This window comes from Choloepus didactylus, chromosome 3, assembly GCF_015220235.1.
Source record: "Choloepus didactylus isolate mChoDid1 chromosome 3, mChoDid1.pri, whole genome shotgun sequence".
In the NCBI taxonomy this organism is placed as follows: Eukaryota; Metazoa; Chordata; class Mammalia; order Pilosa; family Megalonychidae; genus Choloepus; species Choloepus didactylus.
The window spans coordinates 149,449,502-149,454,976 of record NC_051309.1 but is presented as its reverse complement, the minus strand read 5'-3'; the positions used below and the strand labels follow the sequence as shown (position 1 = coordinate 149,454,976).

At 39.5% G+C, this 5,475-nt stretch overlaps 1 pseudogene; it reads left to right on the top strand.

Annotated features, from left to right (window-relative positions):
- Window positions 1-1,805: 1,805 nt before the first annotated feature.
- Window positions 1,806-2,992, top strand: LOC119530481 (annotated as a pseudogene).
- Window positions 2,993-5,475: the final 2,483 nt, after the last annotated feature.

The following is a 5,475-nucleotide window of genomic DNA, read 5'->3' as shown; positions in this document are numbered from 1 at the left end:
TTTGAGATTGTATATATGGTAACAATAAAAATTTTTAAAACATCCATGGAACTACATTACACAGTGAGCCCTAAGTTAGACTATAGTTAATAATACAATTATTAAAAAAATGCTATCCTGATATGTAACAAATGTTCCACACCAATGCAAGGTGTTAATAACAAGGTGGTATATGAGAATCCTGAGCATGAGTGTTCTGTAAACCCACAACTTTCCTAATAAAGGAAAAAAAAAATATTTGAGGAAAAAAATAACATAATTAAACAAAGAGGAGATTACAGAAGTTAGTGAAGAAAGACGATGAAGGGAAAAAAACCAAACAATATAGGAATATATTAGCATATATTCCAATGCCATTTTAAAATCCCTATAAGAATCTGGAAAACAATGCACTGCATAATTGCAAAAATAGTCAATATTCTTAATTCCAAAATCTCAGATTTCAGTTTTCCTGTTTTACAAAATGTTCTCTCAGTTTTTAAACTAAATTAAATAATATTGCAGTAAATAAACTTTTTTTATTTTACATATTTCATAAAGTAATTTATCTTTACTTTTATAAGCAAGCATTACTGTACTCTCCTTTTCAAGAAGCAAAATTTAAATGTCTCATTAAAAAGTGAAATAAGAAATGTACTTTTCCTTTTATCACCAGTGACAAAAAACTTAAAAAAATGTTTGGTTCCAAAGTTCTCAATATGCAAGCTATCTATTTAGACTAATTATTCAAGCCTTGAGAAACTGAAAGCTAGAGATAGAATTCTCATGAGAAAAAACAATTCTGTACGTTATATGTGAGAGGTTCTAAAATTCACTGCTTCCATTTACAGTAGTGTTAGAAAGAATATTTTCTCTGGTATTTTAATTAGGCTAATAACAGTGATAAATGTTAACAATAAAACAATAACAATAATAGTTTATTTCCAGAGATAGTTATCTATTTAAATTGGTATAGTGACATCAAGTATGCAAAAAATGTCCTTCAAGCATCCTTGCTCATTTTCTCTGCAACAAATAGATAGACTAGAATACAAACTATTGCAACTAGTGTTTGATTTTCCATAGTGATTTTGAAAAATCACAGAATTAAAATGTATTAAATCCATGGAAAATGTCCTACCATATTCTATAACATATTCTCCAATTCAGAGAACTCTTTATAATGTTGTCTTGTTTCTTTCTGTTATGCCTTCTCAATGTCACCCAATGGGATTCAGGATTCAGTTTTCCCAAAGTGCCAAAACTGTAGTTCAACATAATAATACTGGACTGCTTTAAGATATTTTCTGTCTATGGACTTCTTAGTATGTACCAAATCAAAAATAAAATTTTCTCTATGCAGGGTTTGATGTGCATCAAATAATTAAATTAGGAAAACAACTATTTTGTATTAATTGGAATTACATACCTTCATGTGATGCATGAGAACCTCATTTACTCAAAATTTTATTGAAATTTGAACTTTGTGAACACTGTGTAAGGAGACAGCATTTTAAGCTGAGGTAAATGTATATGGCAGTACTCAGCATGGCGCCAGCCAGGCTCCGTGGTGGTGGGCTCTGGCTCGGGAACGCCGCTCAACTCGGGTTCCAGCGTCGCCGAGTGCTGGACCCTGGTGTGATGAGAGGGGCTTGTCACCCTCCCATGCCCCGGGGCCCGCTCTCCTCTCTGCTCCCTCGAGGTCCATCTCCCCCCGTTGTTTGACCCGAGTGTCCCAGTCCCTGCGGAATCCGCTGCTCCAAAGCGACAGGAACCTCGCCACCGAGTTGGTCTGATACCTGCCCTATCAAATCTCCAAGGGTGGAGAAGGATTTGTGGTGGCTTGCCCTGGTCTTGCTCTATGGATGATGTGCAGAATTTCCTCTCCGAATGCAAAATCCTTGATGGGGTCGCTGGTGTTCATTCCATCTTAAGGCAAAGAAGGCAGGCTGAGTGGTGAGGCTTGGGTTGAACTTGAGTCAGAAGAGGATGTTAAAATGGTCCTGAAAAAAGACAGAGAGCATGGGCCACAAGTATATTGAGGTCTTCAAGTCCCACCAAATGGAAATAGATTGGATGCTGAAGCACAGCAGTTTGAGCAGCGCCGACACCGCCAACCACGGCTTTGTGAGGCTGCGGGGACTCCCCTTTGACTGTACCAAGGAAGAGATCGTGCAGTTCTTCTCGGGATTGAAACTCATGTGCTATGGAATCATGCTGCCTGTGGACCCGGAAGGCAAGATAATCCGGGAGGCTTTCGTGCAGTGTTCCTCGCAGGAGTTGGCCGAGAAGACCCCACGAAAGCGTAAGCTGAAAATAGGGCACCGATACATGGAGGTGCTCAAGAGCAGCCAGAAGGTGAGGTCCTACTTGGATCTCCCTCTGAAGTTCATGCCCGCGCAGTGGCCGGGGCCCTACAACCAGCCTGGCACCGCCAGGAGGTACATGGGCATCACCAAGCAGGCGGGCCTGGATGGGATGCGGCCTGGCACTTACAGGGCAGGCTACAGGGTTTACGAGGAGTACAGTGGTCCCGGCGACAGCTGCGGCTTCACCACGGACTTCTCTGGGCATGACCTCACCTACTGCCCGAATGTACGACCACGGATATGGGGATGGCGAGTTCGCCGGCCAGCGCACCACCGGCCCTGCCTCCACGGGAGTGGGCTGCCCTACAAAGCCACCGAGAACAACATTTACTACTTCTTTTCTCCACTCACCCCCGTGAGAGTGCACATCGAAATTGGTCCCCAAGGCAGAATGACTGGCGAAGCTGATGTTTAGTTTGTCACCCACGAAGAGGATGTGGCGGCAATGGCAAAAGACAGAGCCAACATGCAGCCAGATGCATAGAACTCTTCTTGAATTCTAACACCCGTGCCAGCAGTGGAGCAGACGGCAGCCACATGATGCAGGGTGTGGGGCTGTCCATCCAGTCCACCTACAGGGGCCTCGAGAGCGCTGCTACCAGAGTGGCTATGGCTTTCCGAACAGCATGGGTGAGTGCCACTAGTTTTCTAGAAATATTCTGAGTTATTGCAATCAAATATTCACAGGCAGCCAACAAGCAGTGAAGAAAAGTTATTACTCTAGAGGAAGGTCTGGGACCCATTTTACACCAATGAGTTTGTGAAAACTGGATTAAAAAATTACCTCTTCAGTGTTTTCAGATGCAAATTTTCTTCTACCATGTCCTGTTGAGTAAACAATACCTTAAATTATTTTCGGCCTTTCTCAATTAACATTTTGGTGATGTACTTCAGAGCAATGTTATTTGAGTTAAAATGTAGTTTCAAATTCGTTAACTGTGGGTCTTTTACACCACGTTACAGAGAACACATTCGGGAGATATGGTATTTTGGAAAACTCAAAGGTGCTGGATCCCTAATTCAAAGAGAAACAGTTCTCATGTTTGTTTGTTTTAGTTTATTTTCATTTAAAATCTTTTAGGTTAAGTTTAAGCTTTTAAAAAAAGTTATTTTTTGAAAATTGAGACACAATACTAATACTGTAGGAATTGATGAGACCTTAGACCTTTCTTTGTACTGTGATTTCCTTTTTGGTGTATTTTGCTAAATGAAACTTATTAACTCAGTTTTTTTCTTAAAATAATGACTTTTTTCACAACAAAAAATAGAAAAAAACAGTATATGGCAACTAGAAAATTAACAGTCATTTGATACTCTTGAAGCTTAGGGTCTAAATGGCAGAAAAGAAGGAATAAGCAGATCTAGTGCATATGAGAGATAAAAAATGAACACCACTGTAGCCTCAGCTTCCAAAAGACTATCTGAAACACTAAACATATTGATACCTGTTTGTCAAATAAAGAAGTAGAGGTAAGTGATTGGAAAGATCAAGTATTCTTTATCCTACCTAATTTCTCTGTGAATCCTAAACTGGAAGGCACTTTTGAGTATATTACATTTAAGTGTTCACATTTCTGAACTTTTTTTTAAGGACTGACCATGTTCCAACTATAGGCTTTCTTATTTTTTTTAACAAAAACTAATCAGGGTCCCCAAATTGGAAAATCAATACTACCTACAGCAACCTTCTTTTCCCATCTACCCTACTGTCCAGCCTACCTACAGCCCTAATCACAACTGTGTAGAAACATATTTAGCCCATAAAATAATACTTTTGTAACTCACATCCAGTATTCATATAACCAAGCCTCTATGTATTTTATCAGACATTAATGGTATCAACAGGCAAACATGAAACTCTCCTTGGTGTTGAGTCCTTGATGGAGGAACTGAAAAAGAGGGATAAAGACTATCCCAGACCAGTGGACTGGTGGATCTAATGGATTACCTTGAACTTCCCCTAGTATTGTGGTCTGTCCATCCAGATTAGTGGACACTTCTTGTTAACAAATGAACCCTGACAGATATACACCTATGGGTAGGTTTGGGGACCCCAAAATGTGTTTAGTGATTTGTTATTAAACAGGCACAAATGAGTAGTCATTGGGGAAGTTCTTTCTTTAAGTGTTTAACTTTTTGGATGTCCTCCCCTCCCCCTTAAAAGGCAAAGATGTTAAATGTACAGTGATATGCATTCTTTGGTGGCCTCCAACCTTTTAAGAAAATTTGACACACTTCTATACATCTGCATGGTTGTCTTTGTTTCCCAGGCTGTTGTGACAAATTCCATGCAACAGATTGGCTTATACAACAAGAATTTATTGTCTCCTGGTTTTGGAGGCTAGAATTCCGTAATCAAGGTGTTGGCAAGGCCATGCTTTCCCCAAAGTCCGTAGTGTGCTGTTGCTGGCTTGCTGCAATCCTTTGGGGTTCCTTGGCTTGCATCTTTCGTTGTGCCTGGTCTTCAGGTTTCCACTGACTTAAGGCTTCTAGTTACCTGACTGTGTCCAAATTACCTCTTAATAAGACATCCAGTCATGTGGATTAAGGTCCAACCTGGGTTATAACTAATTGGGAATTTAGAAAATCTTATTCACAAATGCGTTCATAAATTAACTGTTAAATTAATCTTCAAAGGGGCCTGTTTACAAATGGGTTCACAGTCAAAGGAATGAGGATTAAGATTAAGAACATGTCTTCTCCTTCTTCTTTTTTTTTTGGGGGGGGGTACATAAATAAACCTACCCCAATGTTTATCCAAATTAAAAGGATGTGGTCAACAAGGTGTAGTTATCTCATTCTTTCTGTTTTTGTACAGTGTGATAATTGTAAATGTAAACAGGTTTGACATCATCATAATTTCTTTTACCACATAATTTATATCTTAACTCCTTTCAGTGAGCAAATAAAGAAGTCCATGCTCTTTGCTTTAGGGGTGGAATGTACCAGAAGAATGGAAAGCAAGGAGTTTTTCTGGATTTTAGATTGTTACAGTATGGAGCCTCTAGGTGAATTAAAAAAAAAAAAAAAGTCTCTTTTCTACACAGAAAACAATAGATTTAGGAGAATTCAGGTGAGGTTGAGCAAGGTTTCTCACTCCAGGTTCCTCCATATGAAGTAGATTAGA